The 22,287-nt window shown below is 39.9% G+C and overlaps 1 long non-coding RNA gene across 1 annotated transcript in view; it reads right to left on the bottom strand.

Annotated features, from left to right (window-relative positions):
* LOC118686586 (uncharacterized) overlaps positions 1–15,665 on the bottom strand; it is a 68,399-nt gene extending 52,734 nt beyond the window's left edge. The window contains exons 1-2 of the long non-coding RNA XR_004980190.1: positions 15,569–15,665; positions 4,326–4,401 (exon numbers count right to left, since the gene is read on the bottom strand). This is a non-coding gene — a long non-coding RNA (uncharacterized LOC118686586). The remainder of the gene's footprint in view (positions 1–4,325; positions 4,402–15,568) is intronic.
* Positions 15,666–22,287: the final 6,622 nt, after the last annotated feature.

Raw genomic sequence — 22,287 nt, 5'->3', positions numbered from 1 at the left:
AAAGCCCTGGGTGGAGTTTTTAAGAGAGCTGGCTGTGGTTTTTGGCTCCCATCCCTGCTTCCAGATGGTAACACATGTTTAAAGACATTACATACATTTCCACCTACAACATAAACAAATAAACACAACCCGCCCTACAATTCCTAACAAAATCCAGGACCAGAAGTTAACAAATGTGAAAAGCCAGGGTCACCAAACAGTGTCATCTCTGGCTGGCTGCACATTCTTCACTTTCAGTTTCTGGCCCCACATTGGGCCCCTCCCTGGAGGTTCCCCTGTTGGGGAAAACCCTCCTGGAGCAGTTCTGTGTTAGGAAACACTGGACTTCTGCTTGTTATTTATTGTTATCAAAACTTCAGCACACCATCTGCATCAGACCCTGCATGCTGGAAAAGCACCACAAAATGGCTAACTATCTCTTGTTACAAGGTCTTTTAAGACTAAATTATCCAAATAAGAAATGACACCTAGATTATTTTCCCTTTTCACCCAATAACTGATCCCACGGAGCCCGCAATGCGGACTTTTCTGCCCAATTTCAAAACACCACCCAAACCCATGAAGAAGAAGGAAGAAGAAGGTGAAGAAGAACAACCTGCCTCTGCCCTAAAACCTCCATCTTGCTTCATATTTATTACTATATTCTAAAACCCCAATCTTTAAGTTTTCCACCCTGTGATAAACTATACTATTCTCTACTATCTATTTCACACTCTTGTAGACTCCAGTCTAAGTCCTGGAAGCTTTCTCCATGGGTGAGGGTCAAAGTCAATGCTTCTCTGGGGGTAAGGACCCCTCAGAGCAGACAGAGAAATATTCCCTGTGCCCTGGGTTCCCACACTTCACAAAGAAGTTCTTCTTCCCACCTCCCCAGCCTGAGAGGGTTCATTGGCAGATACCTGAGTCCACCTCTGTGCTAGTTTTGCCCGTAATTTTGCACAAAGCCAGCCCAGGTCAGCTCAAAGCAAGATGCTCAAGCACAAGATGCCTCTTTGCACTAAGCTGATATCACCTATTGCCATATTTACCTGGGGCAGTTCTTTTCCAGTCTGATATTGTTTATATATTGAAGACGTAGCTCTAGTCTGTACTCTTGCAGCAATACTCAGAGCAGCCTTAGACCAGGTCTGCACTGACTCACTACACATATTTGCAGCACAAGTTTTGTTCATTATACCTCACTTTAGAAAATCTGGGCTAATCTGCAGCACACACAGAAAAACTTTTGCTTCCTGGAATCCTTATATAGAAACATCCTCCCATTTTATGTGGTTTAGCTTTTGTTTATGGTGCTGAACACAAATTTCCATAATGGCATTGATATATCACTGTCTACAAGTCATTACCATGACTGAGTTATTTATGGCCCTAAATGTTTACGTATTCCATTTCAACCACAAACTATTTATCAAGCAACAGCAATCACTGTGAAACAAACTCAGCCTTTTGCTTGTGAAGAATGATCCAAATATAAGCACTCTCTTCCGACTACACATAAATCTTCTATAAAATAAAAAGTCTGTCCCTTCTTCCAAACCAGGAGCAGCAAAATGATTTCAGGATGAATTTTTGAAATACTCTGTAGAAAATTGCTCTTTTGAGAAATCCTGGTCAACATATTTAGCTCCATATGCATATTTCATAGCATAATAGATTAGTATTAAATGTACATAACAGCAGCATAAGAAAAATTAAAAGAGCAGTAGTTATTTATTTGATAGCAATTTGCCTTCAAAGAATAATGTACAATTAGTTATTACTTTACATGCAAAACACATCCTATTCCTATTTTATTCATCAAGATGACTTTCTTTTTTTTAAGGGTTGAATTGTTCATCAAGAGCTTTGCAAAGGACATGAGAATAAGACTGAATTCCCTGGAGTGGGGCCTAGCTTTTGTTCTTGCTGAGTAATCTGCAGTCATCCTGCAGATCCTATGCCAAACTGGACCCTGCAGGCTGATTTGGCTGCTAATAATTTCAACATGGTTTACTTGGACCATCACTTCCAGGCTGTCCATCACTTGAGCCACTGGAGACAAATTACTGGCTGCAGAGGGACCCCCAGAAAACAGGGACATCCCAAGTCCAACCCTCTGTGCTAAAGCAAGATCATCCATATTTAAATAATTCCCCACAGCTTTTATCCCAACAGTTCTTCAAAAAGTCTCAGTAATAGAAGCCCCATCAACCATGCCACCAGTAAGAACACTCTTCTCTGATTGTTAACAGCAGTGTTAAACACTGCATTTATACCAGGTGCTAAGGTAATTTTGATACAAGTTAAGAATTTAATACTCCACATTACTTAAAACTTAAATGAGGCACATTATTTTAGACATAGTTCAAAAAACAATTTTGGCACGTGAAAGTTTTTTAGCAAGTTGCTGTTTTTTCCAGCACATTTCTGCTAGCAACTAAGTTTGATTGGTCCTGCTCCTAAAACTAACACTTATCCCTTCATAAAAATAATGTGAGGTACCTATCTCTGTAGTACAAATCACAATTACTGAGGCTATAAAACATACATACTGACCTGCACCATAAAATTAATGGCCAGATTAATCTCTGAGTTGTTGTTTATCCACACAAATACTCTTCTACTGATTTGCATATGAGTGACATACACATTTCTGGATTTTATTGTCATCATCTGTTTGCTGGCAACTAGGAAACATGAAAACACTAAATTCAATGAATAAATTACTTGCTTTCAACAGTCCACCAAGCAGTCACTTTTTGTTGGAACTACAATACCATTGGTTAGCTTCAAAGGAATTTTTTTTTGTCTAATTTTTCTTTTTTCTTTTGAATGGATCAAATTTCTAGAATAAATCAACCAAAGGAAACAAAACAAAACAAAACAAAACAAACAAACAAAAAAAAGCCATAGAAATGATTGTCCTGTGGTGCCTTGGGCAAAACAGTATGTGTCAGCCTAAAAGTGGGTTGGCAATGTTCCTTTGCCAGGTCCTGCCCTGGGCCAGCCACTCCAGCTCACAGCAGGCTCCTCCCGATGGAGATTCCTGCTAAATTCCCCAACAGGGTTCTCCAGAAAGGGTTCTCCTTACTGCAACAAAATCAAAAATAAGGCAGCCTTGCTGTGACAACTCACATCAGTCCCCAGAGAGCTGCAGAAGGACAAAGCAGCAGACAAAATGAAAACAAGAAGGGCTTTGGAAGCCTAGGAACTGTTTTCCTGGTAAACAAAGGATGTTTGTGGTGGAAGTCGTAGGGTAAGAAATGGGGCTGGAAAAAACACCACCTCCAGTGGCACATGAGCATCAGTGCACCATTAGGAGCAGTGCTTCTCTCAGCTCTGTACAAGCCTGTCATGCTCTAAAGATACGAGTCCTAAGCAATAGATGGTAACTGCCACTGCCCCAAGAAGACAGTAACAAATTAGAATTTTTGTTCAAGATGTCTTTAGAAAGGCGAGGAGCCAGCAGGCAGTGGTGGATGAACATGGATGGGACATCACTTGACAGGAAATGACAGCTTTTCCAATGTCCAGCTGCAACACTAATATCTACCAAACCCAGAGAACCACATCACCACCAAAGCATCTGAAGGCTCAGCTACTTAAGCTAAGCTTTTCTGCTTAGTTTTTAAGACACAGCCACATAGTCACAGTCAAGTGCAGTTTTAATTGCAATCCAAATCTATTAAGGGTCATTTAATTGCTATTCATCTCCTGTGCACAGGGAGCTCAGCTAATCCAAACCATCTCAGGGCTTTTTTAGCTGGGCTGGCTTTGAACAGAAGTAGGTGAGCAAGAAATACCTGACTATCTGTGTGGCTCAGCCCTGAGACAGTTACCTCCAGATGGTACAAGCTAAGGACAATTTTCCTTAAACTGTTCTCACTACTTCTGTAAAAGGACCTGGACTAGCAGATGAATTGGAAACATCTGAACATTTGAAAATTTAGGTTATGTGAAACGTTGCTTGTTAATTATTTTTTCCTAAATTTGGCTGGAAAAGGAAGATTTGGGAAGCTATCCAGGCAACAGACTAGGACAGGAAATCTGGAACCATACCATGGAATACAGACATGTGTTGTGCCTTTCTTATTAGCAGTATGCCAAATCCAAAGGTCTTCATCAGACTCCTTGGCTCTGAGGGATTAATTAACAGTTGCTGCTAGTGAAGAGGTATATGATATTATAGTACATATCCCATTTCTCTTGTAGCAATGTGAGCTTATTTCAGTGAGTCCTATTTTGTTTTATATCTACTTTTCAGAAACTGAAAAACATATTCTTGCTCAAGCTCACAAAGCAATTTTGTTTGTTTTGGTTAAAGAGCAAAGATGAAGCAGGCTTACCTGTAAACAATTTCTTTTTCTTTTATCACTTCCACATTTTTCACAGATTACTTGTCACAATATGAGAAAGGCACCACTTGAAAAAAAAAAAAAAAGAGAAGCCTGACTCAGGTATTGGACTGCTGAGAAAACACTGAAGAATTAGGTTCAGGGGAAAATAAAAGCAAGATAACATATCAGAAGTTCAGCTTGCTAAGGTTTAACTAATATTATTTTGTGCTCCTAAAATACCTCACACTTTGGTACCTTACAATTAAAAATAACTACCACAAGAGTAGTTATTACACCAGACTGTACTACTGGAAAAAAGACCATGCTAGGGACTCTTTTTATTTCTTGCCCCCTAATTCATCACCTGCTAAACCCCAAACTGCCAGTACAGTTCTCTAAAGCACACGTGTTACTGTATGTGTGTGAGTGAAATGTTTTTAACAATTTGTCAGAGCAGAAGCACTAATTTATCCCCAGCTCAGCTCTGCTGCCACATTCAGTGCAGACAAAGGGCCCTGCACTGGGTGAGCAGTGAGGCTGGGGCTGCCCAGGATGCCCAGATTCCCTGCCAGTGACAGCCCCAGACAGACCCCGGCTCTGATGGCAGAAGCGGGGCAGGTGTGCCCTAAATTCAGACAATTGGGCAGGCTGGTAAAGCCAACACGTGCTGCTGGCAGTGCCAGACAGAGCAGGTTCCCCTGACTGCCCAGGGACCCACCAAACAAACCTGGCCTTTTTCAGGATCTGAAAAATATGGCTCAGTTGTACATTATCCTGGCAGTCACAACCTCTTAGCTCTGTCAGAAAGAAAACAGGAGACCCCCACTGCAGCAAAGGCTGGGCAAGAAGCAGAGAAAGTTTCCCAGCTTTATTAACTAAAAGTGGTAAAGAACAGATTACTTAAATTATGACTCTACCTGTGTTTAATGGAAATGTATTTAAATGTGTGTTTTACATTGCCAATATAAGTATCAGAGTTGTTTAAGAGTACCATGAAATATTTTGCAAACATTAATGGGATAGCATCTTCCATTTAGTACAATTTTTATTGTGTGGCTTTTCCAGGTAACATGAAGAATGTTTGCAATCAAAATAGGAAATCAACCTTTTTTTTTTTAATCTAATAAATACATCTGAAATTTACTTCTCATCTCTTGCTGCATGCTGAGGCAACATAGATAACCTCTTATAGCTTTCTCTAAAAAAAATTTGTTAAAAATTACTTAAACAATGATCTAGAATTTTTAATTCAAAGTAGCTCACATTGGCACTTTAATGTAATTATGATAAAAGCGTAAATAAAAGCACACCTCTCAAAAGCTAATTTAATCATTTGAAGCAATTATCTCAGTTTACATATGTGCACAATTAATTTTCCTACACAAAATAAAAAAAATAAATTTGAAGCATTAAATTATAAAGTAGATTATGTTTAAACTCTTCTATAGTTACATTATACATAGATGTAATACTTTATCATATAGGTTTTTTTATATTACAAAATACTGCGGTACTGATGTTTAAAATCTTGAAAACTGAAGCAAGTATGTTCCCATCCTCATAAATTCATGCTGAATTTAGGTTTTAGCATGGTTCAATGGGTTGAAAAGCAATAAATCAGCCCTAGGAAAATGGGTGAACTTCTTAAAAGAAGAAACTATAGGAACACACTCCTTGCTCTTCAGATTCCTTTGTGACTTAAATTTTGAGGGTGTGCATGGCTCTCAGCCCAACTGAGTGGATGACAGAGGCTGCAGTTTAACCCTTGCTGGGCCTCTTCCCAAGGAAGGAACAAAACACCCCCTGGCAAGGGGAAATGATGCCCTGCTGAGGAGGCTCCAGCACTGGTGGCTGACAAACAGCTCTGAGTGGGGCAGGAGCACTCAGGAACTGAGAGAAGTAAAATCCAGAGAGAACAAGATTCTGGCTGGAAACCTGCCTAGGGCTTATTTAGAGAGGCTGGAAAAAAAAATCAATTATTCCCAGAGACGTACTGGTACAAAAGCCTTTGTGCTACTAAATCCCCATTCATTTTCCAATTTCACCATGCTGAAATTGTAGCATTTAATACCAAATCTGTGTTTTCTCACCCTGTCTTCTTCCCAGCTATCCATAAGAGGTTTCTGTGAAGTTTTATTTCTGCTGAAGGATCTGGTTACCCCCTGCCCAGGCTGGAGCTCAGCTGGGTGAAAAGGTTACATCCCCCAGCTCAGCAATAGCTCCTCACCACCACCACCACCATCTCCTTGGGAAACTGTGGCACTTTCAAATCACTCACTGCAAACTGCTCAGCTCAGCTCAGCTCCCTAACCTGATTCAGTCAAACCCATCAGGCTCAGTTAAACCAAAATCAAAAGCACCCACCCAGGCCAGGGAATTGCCAACCCCTCCCACTGTTCTCACCCCACCTTCCTACCTGAGGCCACCAGCTCCTCAGAGCTCCCACTTTAACTGATGGGTTTGGAGGTTTATAAATACCAATAATTGCAGAGGGTTGTTTGTTTTGTTTTGTTTTTTAATGCAGTACAGTGAAAGGCAGAAACCAGCTCAAAATAGAAATGAGGGGAGAAGGATGACTTCTTAACAAGGACTGGAACAAACATCCTTGTAGGCAAAGATGGGGAGCAGCTGGAGCCCCTCGTCCAAACCTGCCACTGCTTCTGCAGAGTTGCAGTTCCTCTTCTCAGCCAGATTGCTCTGGGGAGCCTTGCTTTCAGCTGGTGTTTAGGGTAATGGGCTTTTCCACTGCTTGAACTGGCCACAGCCTCCTCAAGAAGAAATGTGAAAGGTTTTAGAGACTGCTCAGATTTCAAGAACACTAGCAATACATTCTTTCCTTATAAGGGTTTTTTTTCCTCTTCACCCAGAAAAGAGTTTAAAGCCTAATACTGAAGATGCAGTGACTATTTATAAGGCAGCCTGGTCAGAATGTAACAGCTATTTCTGTATAAGGTAGATGGTATGTTGAGGTGGTAAAGAAAGAAAGGACTATAATTATTATGCAAAACCAGAGGAAAAGGGTTTGGGGAAAGGAATGAATTATCACCCTGAAATTCAAGGACAAGATAAGATATCACTAAATCTTAAAAAGTGAAAGCTATTTAGGAAGAGTTATGGCTTTGTACTTTTCCCTGTTTTTGCAGTCCCTGTCAATAGTTATATTTTATTTAGTAAAATGCATTTTTCAATTTGCATTTTGTCTATTTGCAGACTGATCTGATGTTACATTCCCCTTAAAAAGAATCCCAAAACAACCAAAGGCAGTGTCCACCACCTGTCCTCCCACTACTACCCAATAAATCTTGTTCAGCCTGGGTTATTTTCTCTATACCTTACAGATTCATTTTTACCACCTCCACTTCTCTCAGTAACTCCTAAATATTGCCAGGCTACACTGCATTTATTTAGCTGCTAGCACCAGAAAGGAGGAATCACACTTAAGTCTTTACTGCAGGTTTCCTTGCAATTTGATCCAAAATAGCAATGGGGCATGCTTTTCTAATTAAGGCATTAATTTTAACAGGCAAACGTGATTCTCTCATCTACACTGCAGAATAGCTATAAAATATAGCAAATGCTAAGCTGTGTGATCCATGTTCTGTGCTTGACAGCCCAAAAGGGAATGGCTCTCATACTTACCATTCCATTACTGAGCTATTTGTTGCTGCTAACTTTTGTGGAGCTTTTTCCTCCTGCTGGAACCACGATATGGCAGAGCAAAGAAACAAGCAATACTGCCAGCACTGAGCCAGCAGGCAGAACACATTCCACTGAAAAAAAAATCCTGAAAAATATGGTTAAAGCAAGCCATATTTCCAAAGCTGGATCTGCACAGAATAGATGCATGGAGGTATTTCTGAGTCTCTGAAGAGCTGTCCTGGAATAACCTCTCGTGCAGACACCATGGCTTCATCCACACTGTGTAGGAAAAGCAGGCGTGCAGTCAGATTCACAAGCTGTCACAGGCACACAAACCTCAGTCTGCTCTCAATTTTTAAAATATGTCTTTATGTACCAAGGCAGCTTCCAGCTAGTTCAAAACTCCATTCTCCTTCATCCTTAATTCCAGTGTTAAATTTTTACCATCAAACTAATCACCTACTCTTCCATCTACCTCTCCCAGATGTACCCCAACTCCACTCCATGATGTTTTCCAGACTTTGATTATTTCTTTTCAGTTTCTATTGTACCTCAGGTGACAATGGCTTTATTCTGACTATCTGTTATTACAGACAGAATCTGAAAGGCAACCAGGTTCAGATTTACAAAGGCAAGATTTGGGGCTGCACTGTAGTCTGTCCCTGGTTTCAAGCCACTCATAGAGCAGCCATCTCAGTACAGAAAGGATGGTATGAAACCTCCTTTGACTATTTTAATTTATGAAAATGAGAAGGATCCCACCTTGTAATTAAGAAATTACAAACATGCACAACAGACCCTGCAGAAATTATGATCTCATCAAGTAAAGAATCATCACTGGGAAGCCCAAAATCAAAATAACTCATGGAAATCTATAAAGACTGGGAAGCCCAAAATCAAAATAACTCATGGAAATCTATAAAGACTGCAGAGACTCGTTCTTAGATAATTTAATAACTCTTTGTACAAAACTGAAGTAAAACATGGGGTAAAATTATGTGATCTTCAAAAGTTCCAGCAAAGGAGCAGCATCTCAGAGCATTGTTTATTTTTGTTTAACTAGGTCATTAAAAACAGTTCTTATGAATAAGTTGGAGGATTCTTCTTTCTTCTGAGCCAATGAATCCATTAGGAGCTAACAATTTGGGCTGGGACTCTGTAGTTCTCCTGAAGATATTTTCTGAGGCCTGAAGATACATGAGCCTGAAAGAGGCAGGGAGGTTTACAAGGGTTGTTTGGGAAGGTACCACCAAGAAATTCTCTCAGTTTTGGGTTTATAGAAGCTGTGGCTGCAAGAAATTAAAGCAGATAGTGCTGGAAAAGGTTTCTGCTGTTTTGCTGTTTCTTTTGACATGGCTGTTATTTTGTATCAACTTTCCAATCTCACCTGTGTATCTCCCTAGCATGGTAGAAAGATACACTTTGATCTATCAGTAAATTTAAGCCAAGCTGGTAAAAGTATATGGTTTCTTTTCCACTATGGAGGAAAAAAAAATCCACATTTTCTTCAGAAAGTAGAAAATTTCACAAAAAAATCCACAAAAAAAAAAAAAAGACAAAACATGTATGACAGAATTTACATGTGGCTCTGTCATGAAGTGGCTGTGGCTCAGCCTTGGGCATAACTGCAGCACTAAAACCTGCACTTGCATTTAGAGATCCTAGAAATACAGCCAGTCTTGTCAATGGTGTCATTCTGGAGATTTCCTTCCCCTGAATCAGCAAAGAATGTCTCAGAACCACTAGGAAGAGCAGCTAGAAAATATCTACAAGAGCTGAAAGTGTAATAAATCACACAGCTGAATCAGGGAGAAAATGTTTTCTTCCTCTTGCAGACGTGACAAACGGGAAAACATGATACTCTCAGAAAAGTAAGCATTGTCCATTCCCACTTTGGCACTCATAGCCCTTCTGTGCTGAAAGGATGTGTCTCTGTTGCAAAAACAGGGATTTTTAAGCTTCTGAAACAAATTAGCCTTGCAGCCTTCACTGCTTGTCGTAATAACCAAAGAAGAATAATTCCTGAAAAAAGTACAAGTCAAATCTTTAAAAAGGAGAAGAAAATGTCCCCTTTGTTGTAGGAAAATGTCAGCCTCATGTGCAACTAAAAAAGTCAAGGCTAACAATGCTTACTGCCAAGCCACAAAAAAAGACTGAAATTGTGTTTTCTAGTTAGTGTCTCCACAGATGTTTACTTTAATTTTGTAATAAATGAAAAATTAACACAAAAGCTAAAATTGTCCAGTGCTAAATAAAGCATTTCATTGGTATGTCTAATACATTTAGGTTCTGTTTAATGTAAATAAATGTATCAAAATTCATCTGTTGCCAACAGCAGCAGCAACATACGAAGGAAAAGCTCATACTTGCTGTCATTCACTTTGCTGCTGCACTAGAATTACTGCTAATTAACACAGGCATGACTGAGAAGAAAATTAGGCCTCATCTCTAAACATCTTGCTAATGCTTAACATATAAGTGTAGTTAAGAGAAACTAATTTTCTTCCTCTATACAACCACTCTTACTAAATACATCCTTCTAAATGTCAGGCTCCCTGTTGAAGTAAACACAGTGTGAGTCATGAGCTTCTTTAAATGCAATGCCACCATACTGAAAAAGCTGGAAATGGCTTTTAATTTTCCCTTTAATGACACTGAAGAGTGCATATCTGTGAGATGACCAAGTCTGACACCTGAGGCAGAAGCACAGATGGAGTTTCTTATTGTCTGTAAATCATCATTCATTCAGTACTTCTTATTCTACTATCTTGCCTTAGCTTTTTTCTTCTCAAAATTCAATAAATCCTACCATGAGATTTAATCGTAGCTTTCTGTATGAGTTATGAAATAATCATTGTCTGCTACATTATTTCTCCTTGATAAGTTTGTTGCATAGTAGAACTCCAGACAATGTCCTTTGCTTCAAATAGCTAATTTTTTATTAACAGAGAAACAACAGCAGCAGCCCATAATGGTCCCTTTCGTTATGATCCAGCACCCCAGAAAGTCCTTGGTGGTTTTTGTATTTTAAGACTCTGGTACAGAAGAAGGAGGTCTGTCATGTGACTGCCAAGAAATAAGAAAAGGGGGATGGTGGGGGAGGGACAACAGAAAACATTCATTACTGGTGTTTAAACCTGAAATTTAGTATCATGGACTAGAAGAATTACTATCTTCCTGAGATCAAGTTCTAGAGCTGATCCAAAGCACAGTGGACTTCATGAGTGAGCAGGAAAACCAGACTACCCCAGTGCTGCCTGCTCACTTTGCCTTCCCCAGGGCCAAAGATCCTTCCCAGAGCCTGCACCTCCCCCTGGCTGGGGTCCCACCACCTCTGAAACAGCCCAGACTCCCCAGAACCAGACTGGTGGAGATGGCTGAGTTCAAGCATGACCAAGCAGGTCAGCTGAAGGGAATAACCCAGTGGGAAGGCAGCTCTGGCTGAGTCCTTGCTTGTGAGTGATGACAGGGCAGTGGCCCAAGCAGCTGCAAAACTCTGGATTTACATTTTGCACGGGATATCTGTGTGTGGTGCTAGACAATTATACTGGCTGGTAAAGACAAGGCATTACTCAGTGGAAGTGTTGCCTACAGAAGGAAAAGTAAAACAAGAACAGACAAATAAAATTTATTTACATGCACTTTCTTAGAATTCATCCCAACTTTCAAGCCAATTACAAGTTCGCTAACATCTTATCTGTCTCTCCAGCTTTGTTTCTTGTGTGTTTTGGCTCCTTTCTGTTTCTTTATGTTCCTGTTTTTCTTTTAACTGTGTGGTTTATGATGGCTCATTCTGCTTTTATCATTGCTATTCTTTTTTTTTTTTTTTTTTTTTTAACTAAAACTACATTTTGTGCAAGTCAGGTGCCTTATTACATAAGAATACTCTGAAAAAATAGTTGTGTTTGTTGCTCCAGTTACACCTGGGAAGCTCAAACTATACACAGTTCTGTTCTAGAATAAAAGATAGGAAACTTGAAACATCTATTTTGCTTGAAACAAAAGAGTATTTAAGGAATGACCAAAATTAGCTGGTTTATGGAAAAAGTTTGTATGGTCAAGACAACTACATGAATCCCTGTATTTCTGCATTGCATCTCAAATGCATCTCAAACACAACATGTACTTTGGCACTTCACCACCATCTTAAAATTATTTTATGCTACTGTAACTCCACTACCTTTAATCAATGAGGTAGCAATGATTCATCCTGCATGGGAGTGAAGGAATTAGGATAAAATGTTCTCTAGCTTTAGCAGAAGACATTGGCATGGATCTCATTTTGTGCTGACATCAGAAGCCAGCTGTGGTTGCCCCTTGTTGACATCAGGAGTTAAAATACTTTCATGTTTGGTAATAAAAGATGCAACTTACAGAGATGCTCTTAGAGAAATCCATTTACTAAAGAGACTTGAAAGGTTTAACTGCACCAATTGAACAACCTTGAACAGAATTGAATGTCCCTGCTCATTTCACAGCTACCATGACACATATGGGGACTCAAATAAAAAGTGACCATGACATACAGCAACGTGAAGTTCCAGAACTAAAATAAGGACTTGTGGAGTACTCATGTTTCAAAATACAATTTTTGTCAGTCTTGCTAAAGAAATGCATATTTGCAAACTGTGGCCACACCATCTTTACATCCAATTTGCTAGAGCAGCATTTTATCTGTGTATACTTGAATACTGGAAACAGATGGGGCTCCTGCTATGCTAAAAATGGAGCCGGTGGTTCAACTGTTGTCAGTGGAATTGTTGCCAGCTCCACTGCTCTGTTTTGGGACTGCTTCTCTCCAAATTCAGCTCCTAAGCAATTCCAGGCTTCCTCAGTGACAGTGTAGACAGAACTCTGAGTACAGAAATTCAAGGGGAGCTGCATTCTCCTGGGACAGCCTGTCCCTTTCAGCTATGGAATGACAGTTGCTTGTTAGGGGAAATAACCAACAGGAGGTATTAGAAATAACATTTCTTACAAAGAAAACAAACAAATTAACAGAAAATGAGAGTGAAAAGGCTGAAAGTTCATCTATTTGGGAGCAATAAAGAAAGTCAGTCTGAATTAGTGAAGGCTCCCAACACACAGGTGAGATACAAGGGGTGAGATGCTGTGAATTTAGAGCCGAACTTTAACAACTCTTGCAGCTGTGTTTGTACATCTTTCTGCCACCCCCAGAAAATGGAAGATAATTTGCCCCCTTTACCCACTGTTTGTCTCTTAGGGTGTGCACACAGACAGCTGCCTCTGGTTTTTAAATTCCACTCCACCCAGCAGCAGCATCTGGATACAGTGCACACCTATGGCTGTATAGTGATCACACATTCAACTCCTGTGGCAGAAACCCTGCATTTTAATTGGAATTAAAATGTTATTTCAATTTAGCATAATTAACCTTCCTGGTAAACTGACCAAAGGCTACTTTATTCTGAGTGTAGGTGCTCACAGAAGGACTAAACACCTTTTAATTTAATCAGTATTAAGTGCCAGTGGAAGCTGGGGGTCTGCTGCTAACAAGCCCTCAGAAATCATCACATGCAAGCACTCATAAGAAAAAGCAAGCTGCATGTGCTATCCTAACTCCCTCGTTATCTGCTAAATTATGGTGTCCTATTACAACATTTCACATTGTTTGACAGTTAACAAAGTTATGTAAGAACCAGATTTGTAAAACACCCTCATACTGATTTCTGCTTAAGTATTTAATTAAGTGTAAACCAGCCATGAAGCCCTGGACTTGAGGATAAATAAAGGTTAAAGAAAGAAAAGTAAATATCAAATGGAAATTAAATGCAATAAAGGGGAGTTTTATTCATTGTGGTATTTTCCCAGGTTAAGCTTTTGTGAATTTCATAAATGGCATCATCTGTTAACTACTTAAGCCAGATAGCAACCTCTACAGAATATCCTAACAAAATTCTACAAAATTTTACCAGAAGAAATATGAAAAATTGAGTGATGCTGAAATGAAATGAATTTTCTCCTGCACATACTACCTGCTTGCAGCCAGAGAACTGGACTTAAGTGGAGGTCACCAGTACAGCTGGTGTTTTTGTAAGCACACAAGTACTTTAGAAGCAATAGTATAATTGAAAAGTTTTCCTGGTGTTTTCTGAAGCCATTTAAATACTACTGAAGAGTGCATCCTCAGAAAGACAGGCTCAGCTCTTCAAATCAAAGAGGTTTGGAAAGCCATCTGCTCAGCACACACTTGTACTGTGTATAATCAGCCACCAAGATGTAGAAGCCTTTATGAAATCTCAGTTTCCCCACAGGGTGACTTGTCAAGCCTGTGCCAGGACATGCACCTTGGTGGAACCACCAGCTGCTCAGGAGAGGATTGATGGCACAGAAGATACCCACAGGAAGTGGTTCAGACTGTGCTGTCACTATTATAACAGAACAGTTGTGGCTTGGAAGAAGTCTGCTTTTCAAAAGTTACCCACTGCAACACGACCACCAATTGAGCAACACTACCAAGACATTTTCTGTGACATGAGCATCTATCTCAGATCTGAGCAGGCAAATGTTTTCCCTGCTCTCCTGAGGTTATTCCTTGATTTGCACCATGGTCCTCACTGCATGGTAGTAGGAATGAGTTTCCTCCTCGGTCCAGCCATGCTGGATGGATGTCTCTGCCCCAGGGTGCTGCTGCTGCTCTGCTCCTCCAGGAAGCTCTGTGCTCACCTCTGCCTGCTCAGCCACTTGTGTCACGGGGTCACTCAAAACCAATTCTGCAAAACTGCTCTTCAAATAATTTTCTTCTCTTTTATTAAAGTTAAAAGGCAGCAACTCCACAAATATCTTGAGCAGGAGGCTTCAGGCACCAGCAGCATGCAGCTGAAGGTTACTGGCAACAGCCAACACCTCCATCCTGGACTGCAGCAGAACTGCCACCTGTGTTCAAAGATGCAAGCCCAGACACCCAGCTCCTCTGCATGAGCCTTTTCCTACTTTCCTTCCTCCTTGCATGAAGGAAAGATTTACTTAAAAGGCACAGTCAGCCAAACCTCAGCCCCTCTCCCTCACACCAACCAAAAGATTTTTTCTATATGAGAATATACTTTTTCTGGCTAAATTAATATTCATTTGTACAACGTTAAGTGACACAGCTCAGGAAGTGGAAACAAAGGAACCAGAAAACCTAGAATTTAGTAATTATCATCACAATTTCAAGGTTTTTTAGGTCTTAGAAATGTTTTTATCCTTCTCAGCTTACTGCATGATCTGCAGCTTCAATTACCTTGAGTTTCTGAAACCCAAGCAGGTACTAATTATGTAGGCAAATGCACCATTTTATTGTTGCTATCCATTAATCCATTTAATTAGTCCATCACTATTCCTTCCTGATGCTCATCTCCCCCTTTCCTTCCCCAAAGCTACAGAGCTGATTTATAAAAGCCTTTCAGTTCCTATCTGTAGCATACAAAATCCTTTAAAAAGCTAAGCTCAGGTTTTGTTTCATTTGACACTAACACATTAAGCCTCTGAGAACTCTCTGCATTGTGCTGTCAGCTTACATTCCTTAGTGCTATAGGACTGAAAAGATGAAAATTAAGTGGCAAGGCAAGGCTTCCTCCATCAGCACTGGTAGGTAACTGATTCAATCTCACCTCTTCAGCACATTTTTGAAGGCAGCTGAACAGACTTTCTCCCTCTATGGGCCCAACTTTCATTTTCTCCGTAGCTGTGACACATCCCTGCTCTGAGGTCCCACCAGCATCACACGTAACTTGCAGGAACATCCCAGGCTTTTGGTTCAGGCTGTGGGTACCAGCTCACATCAATATCAGCCACATCTTTCCCATGCTGAGGGAAACAGCAATTTAAAATGCTTCTGTCAGGCTGCAGTGTTGTTTGCTCCCAGCCAGAGACAGGAGCTAGGCATATTTGCTTTTGTCACTCATGACAACAGCCTGCAGCTGATAAAAGGTCGTATTTTCAGCTGGCTCTCTTCTGTTCTGGCTGCTTTCACAGCATGGACTCTGTGTTCCTCCCTTCTGCCTGTGCACTGGGCTCTCTGCTGTGTGAGACAGGAGGTGGTTCATGCTGCAAAGGCACATTTTTGAATCTGATGGTCCACAGCCTGACGTCGCACACCAGTGATACAGAGCAAACACATGTCACACCCTTCCAGTGCAGAAAAGAAATTTTACAGAAACTCTGTGCTTGTGTACACTCCCTGTAAGAGGAGCAGAACACAAACTCTTTGTGCTGTTTCCTTGCTGGGGGGGTGGAAGGGAAGAGATGTCTTTGCTTTCATTTCAATATCCACATTGGTTTCTCCAGGCCTTAGCACGGCCCCAGAGGGAGAGGGGTTCCCTGTTCCCTGAGAGCAGCCACACACAAACTGCACAGCAGCTGTGGCAGAAGAGCCCCCCTGCTGAAATGCTGTAGCTCCCCAAAGAGCTTCACCTCTGGTGCAGCAAATAATGGGCTGCTGGTAATAACTTGCTGTAATAGTCTAATACTGCTCATCATTTAGTCTGCTAAATGTCACTGACATATTTTCTGAAAAATCCCTTTGCCAGGATTTTTTCTCCTGAGAATCTGGGAAGCTTCAGCTTCTCCATGTTTTGCTACTTTGGAATGTGATTTGGAGAATTGTTTACTCAGCATGTGAATTATTTTTAGTTAATGGTCAATCATAGCCAGCTGTGTCTGACTCTCTGAGTCTGTCACGAGATTTTATTATTCCTTTCTTTGCTAACCTTCTGATGTCTCCTTTCTCTTTCTTTAGTATAGTTTTAGTACATCATTTTCTTTTATTATAATATAATATCATAAAATAATAAATCAGTCTTCTTACAACTTGGAGTCAATTCTCATCTCTCACCTCATCCTGGGGACCCTCACAACACCACCACAACAACTGGTGACCACAGTTGGTGACCCCAAGTGAGTGACACCAACAGCTAAAAAGTGATCTCACAAGGCACACAGCAGATACCTTGATCTCTGCTCAGGCCAAATAAAAAGATAAAATCAGATTAATTTCATTCGGGTGCTCAAAACTTCCCCTTGAAAAGCTGCTTACAGAAACCTGGACTAGCATGCAAAAAATATCACGGGTAGAGAAAATAGATAAATGTATTTCATAATGTGCATACTTCTGTATGCATAATGCATATAGCAAATGTATTCAAATGGCATCAGTGTTCCTATAATCAGAATATAAATCAAGAATTTTTATGATGGATTGTCCTGTGATTGCTTGAAAGTCAGCCAGTAGCTACAGGGAAGTTAAGAATAACTAATTTGCAATGCATTTCTAAGTAAACTACCCATACCTACACACACATATAAATATTCACACACATGTAGATAAAATGCCAAGAAAATATGCATTATAAACAGCCTGTGTAACAAACTAACCTGTTTTTAGAGATTAACTTGAACAATCACACAGAGATAATAATCAGTAAGTGCATAATTCCTGTATTGTATTCCTCTGAGACCTTTATTTGTAGGATTTTCAGACATATAAACACTTGATCAGTATTTATAATATGCAAGGAATAAAACTATCTACAAATATTTATGCTAATGAAAAGAAAAAATGAAGCACTTCTCACAAGCTGGATAGTTCCTTATTGTGTTTTGAGTTGCTAAAAGGAAAAAGGCTATTCAAAAAGCCATGCTCACTGCTGCATGGAAAAATACAAGTAGATCCTAAGAAATGGATCTCAGTATCATCTCCTAATCCAAAATGAATCGTGGTCTAGTCACAGATCACATTAGTGGGTATCTTGCTTTAACTTGCAAAACTATTCTACAATGTCTCAAGATGAAATGCTAACTCTGTGCAGGAATTAGTGATGCTTCAGTGGGTTTGAAATAAAAACAGTGTTTAGATTCTAAAACTGCTGTGACTTTTACAGAATTCATAGCAAGAAACAAACCAGTGTTATGACTAATTTTTGCTAGATTCAGTCCTTTTGTTTATACAACTTAAACTGAATAGATGTGCTCTGGATATTGGTGAGTGTGTGGAGGACTTTGCAAGCATATTCACTGCATGAGAACATCACTCACTTCTGTCCTAAGTGATTTTTAGCTTTTCCTATGCTGTGAATGTATCTAGAGGGAAGGAAATCTGTAGTAGTTGTTTCTCTAAAGAAGATATAGAGGCATGGTCTGCTGTCCCCTGTGATACAGCAACACCTGAGCCAGGCACCACCACGTGATTCATTCAGAGTTAATGGAGAAAATCAGGCAATTCTGGAATAAATTCCCTTTCATCCAGTTGCACACAGCTTAACCAGACTGCAGAACCCTCCCTGTAAAGTGCTTAGTGCTCCCTACCCCTTGCAAAAGGAATTTAGGAGAGCTAGATCTTATGAGAGCTAGATCTTAATCACTATGAACAGCAATTAACCCTGCTGAATCCCTAGAACCAATGTCCAGTCTAATGAACCTCATCACCCATTTTCATTAGGTTCTTTTGAAGAAATAAAAAACTGCTCTTAGCAACATACTCTGAGATGCTTTTTGGCCTCTCAGCAGAAGGTGGAAGTGAGAGGGAGCCAGCACTGCCAGGGCAGCCAGTTTGCCATTGTGCTTCATCCTGGGCCCCACAGGAGGGGCTTGGAGAGCCACCTTTACAAAACATTTTCATTGCATCACTGTCTGGGGAGAAATCCAGCAGGAAAGATGCACAAAAGGCTGATTACAAGCACACAGGCAAGGGCTGCTCTGGCAGACCTTGGGAAAACAGTCTGGACAAGAGTCTGGGAGGGGAGGAAAAGGAAAAGAAGCACTGAAAAGATCCTGATCTCCAACAGTGAACAGACCTAAGACTAGTCCCAGCTTTCACATCTGACCAATAAATTATTTGCATTAGGAGTGTTTACTTCTGGTATATATTCAATCATTAAAAGCTCTTGATGTGGCAAATATTTTGTTTCTGGTACAGCCAGATCTCAAGCTACACAGAAAACCATTTATTGCTGTCCTTTAGTGTTCCTTAACAAACACTGCATGTTTAGTAGTGCCAGTGATTTTAAATATTATGATTAGCTGTGACATTTTCACAGTGTTCTCCTGCTAGGAAGGACTGCCTGGGAGTAGTTAGAGAGCAGCCACCAGGTCCTGTTCATTCAAACTGGAATAAGTCCAGGAGAAGGGGAATCAACTTGAACCTTTGTGCTAGGCTTGTAATAATATTTTGAAAGGAGGTTTATCCTGACATGAACTTCCTTCAAAAAGTAGAGTTTCTGATCCCAAGAGAATTGGTTTTGACATTTAATCAAATTCAACTTTTAGGAGAGTTTATACAAGACTTGAATAGACAAATAAAAATATTTTTCTCTCCATACATCCTTATTCACTCTCACCAAAAATTTATTTCATTTGGCTACAGAGCTGTATTTAACTTCACCAAAGTGTATCAGGAAAAAGGCTAGGACAGGAAGAGAACCTTCCCTTATTTTAAATATATGGCCTTAGCTTGGACTGCAGGACTACAGTTTTGTCTGTGAGGCAGAGATTTACGTGGCTTCATCTGCATGCACTAGAGCACACTCACTTTTTTGACTCTCTGAAGTAAATGAGAAGTTTCAGAGTGGATAGGCACAAGCTGTACCCTAGAGTTTAAGTCTCCAAGTGCTGCACCATAGATAATTTTCTTTTTTATGGCCTTGGAATTGCCTGTTTACACGATCTGCAATACAAATTCCCTCTGGAATTTTCATTCCATCACACTTAGGACACATGGATGCTCTGCACCTGAATAATGCAGTCCCAGAAGATTCCCTGTCACAGTCCCATCACCTCATCAGCACCCAGGCAGGAGCAGTGCTGCGATAAGGCTCCGCTCATCTGTCTGTCACGGGTGATATTCAAATTCAACACGATCTGGGATGTGATTCAGTGAATTTCTTCCTGGCAGAAGGAAGCAGAAGGATCTCAGCCAAAGTCTTTCCCATCGCTTCACCTGAATATCTAATGAGGAAGGTGGCAGGTGCTGAGAGAGTGAAGCAAGAAAAGGAATGGAGTATCTTTCTTTGAAGGAAGACGAAGAGAAATGAAAATTGTTTTGTTTTTCTGCTTTAAATCCACACAAAGGGCTTTGTAATCTCCATAAGCTCTGTATCCACTGCAGTTAGCAGATAAAGGTACTAACTGCTAGAAATGCATGGCTTTGGGACACGTTAGGATGTGTGCAAGATGCAGGACAGAACAGGGAAATACCTGCCCTGTTTATTGCTCTCCTTCCCCAAGAATCCATTAGAACCACAGTCTGAGCAAGACAGTTCTTTAGTTTGAACTCAGTTTGTCCCTCTTAAATTCTGATCAAAAGATCTACTATTAGTTAACACTGTTATGTTCTCAGACTTATATCTTGAAAAGATACTTAGATGCTGGAAACCACCAATGAGCAAGGCTGAGTATTTTTTTCCCAAGAGAATTCCATCCTAACTGCAGCTTTGACTGAGATGTTTTAAATATTTAAGTATTTAGAAACCAGATTTTATGATCTAATCTTCCAAGTATAGGTCTCCTTAAGTCTCATTTTAATTAACAGATGGTGATTGAATACACTAGTAAAATATTACTACTAGTAATATATTGCTGTTCCTTCTTGATTGCACTGAAGGAAATAGATTTTCTGTAGGCTCAGAACCTAGCCCCATGACTCTTTTATAGCTGAACAGAAGAAGAAGAATCTACAGACAGAGGTCACGCTGGCTAGAGGTCTGAGGACAATACTATTTCTTATTGATTTCTTTCATCAAAAAAAAAAAATCTGGTCCACTAGCCAAATGTTTGATCTAGCCAGAATTACACTACAATAGTTGAATAAATGACCCATAAATGTTCAGTAATTTACACTTGTTTTATGTTTAAAAGTCCTCATAAAATTTCATTATCCCATAACTTTTCTGCAGTGTGTTGGTTAATACAAGGAGAGCTCTAGCCAAGTAAAATACAGCTTTGTGGTTTTTATTATTCTCCTTCAAATAACCAGGCATAACGTTGAGCCCTGATGTAAGAGGGCAAATCTTAATCACAGTCATTAGGGTCTGTCTTTAGCTCTTGAGGTTGAAAGCTAGAAATATGAAATATGTTAGATGAAAGAGAATGTCAGTGCTTGATGTATAACCTCCTTTCCTTCCCATTTCTTGACCATAAAATTTACATCCATGGAAAATCAAAACATTTTTCTAGCACTATTATCAAGCTTTTATTCCCCAAGCTTTCACGTGAGAAATTATGTGGCTAATTTATATTTACTCTAAATCAATATGTTAATTACTCTACAGTCTTTATGTGTCTAACAGAATTAATGAGAAAAAGAAAACACATCTCTCAACCTCTTTATTTTCTCCACATTAAATGTCTGCAGAAGTTGTTTAAATGAAACAAAAGAAAGAATCATTTCAGAAATATCGGTTAATGTGCAGAGGTCTGTGAAGTCAGAAAATCTATTCCTTGATTATATATATATAAAAATGTGGATATTTTTTCTTTTCCTCTCTGGATGAGGATTCAGAGAGATGTGCACAGTGACCCAGCAAGATAAGCTCCTGATCACAAGACACCAATATCAATAGGGCATGGCTTCAGGAGTGGTTCCATTTCCCACATCCATTTCTATTGAAAAGAGAAGAACATTCATGTTGACAACCAGTTCCACAATCACCCAGTTGTAAGCTCCCAAACTCACATCAAAAGGAGGAGCACAAATCATCTTTATCATTGATTTGCTGTGTATCACAAATGACTGCAAACACAGACAGGATCAGCCACCGTGCATCAGCTGCAGATCCACCACTAAAGCAGGCTCACCACTCTGCTTGCAAATACTGTCTGTTCTCTTATTTTATCACCTTCTCATGCCATTGGATGATTGTTTAATACAAAGTAGAATGGCTCCAAACCATCACCTTCAGACAAAGCACTCATCTCCTTCCTCTGAATTAGAAGCAGATGTGGGGTCAAATATTTCTTTCAAATTATTCAGTCCAGGAAGAAGCTAGACCCAGCCTTAAACTTCAGGGAATTTCCCCAAGGGGAGGGTTAATAGCTATTCTAAGAGGCCTTTTCTCCTTATGGAAGAAGAAAACAAGACTTAACCAGAAGAACTTAAGCAGGACTTCAGCCAAATTAAAATGTGAGTGACTCTATTGGTTTCTGTCCTGATATCTTCAGTGCTTTTAAACCACACTCCATCTGGTCTAAGTTAATTCAGTTGAGGCTATACCTGTAATAATAAAAAAATAAAAGCCAGACGGAGTTTGCCATGTTTGCTGATATTGCAAAACCTTTGGCTTCTCTAGTGCAGCTTTGTCCTATGCTTAACTACAAATCTCACGGAAAATGTCCAGGT

The sequence above is a fragment of the Molothrus ater genome, chromosome 4 (assembly GCF_012460135.2).
Source record: "Molothrus ater isolate BHLD 08-10-18 breed brown headed cowbird chromosome 4, BPBGC_Mater_1.1, whole genome shotgun sequence".
Lineage (NCBI taxonomy): Eukaryota > Metazoa > Chordata > Aves > Passeriformes > Icteridae > Molothrus > Molothrus ater.
Note: the sequence above shows the minus strand (reverse complement) of the source record. Positions and strands in the feature narration are given on the sequence as shown.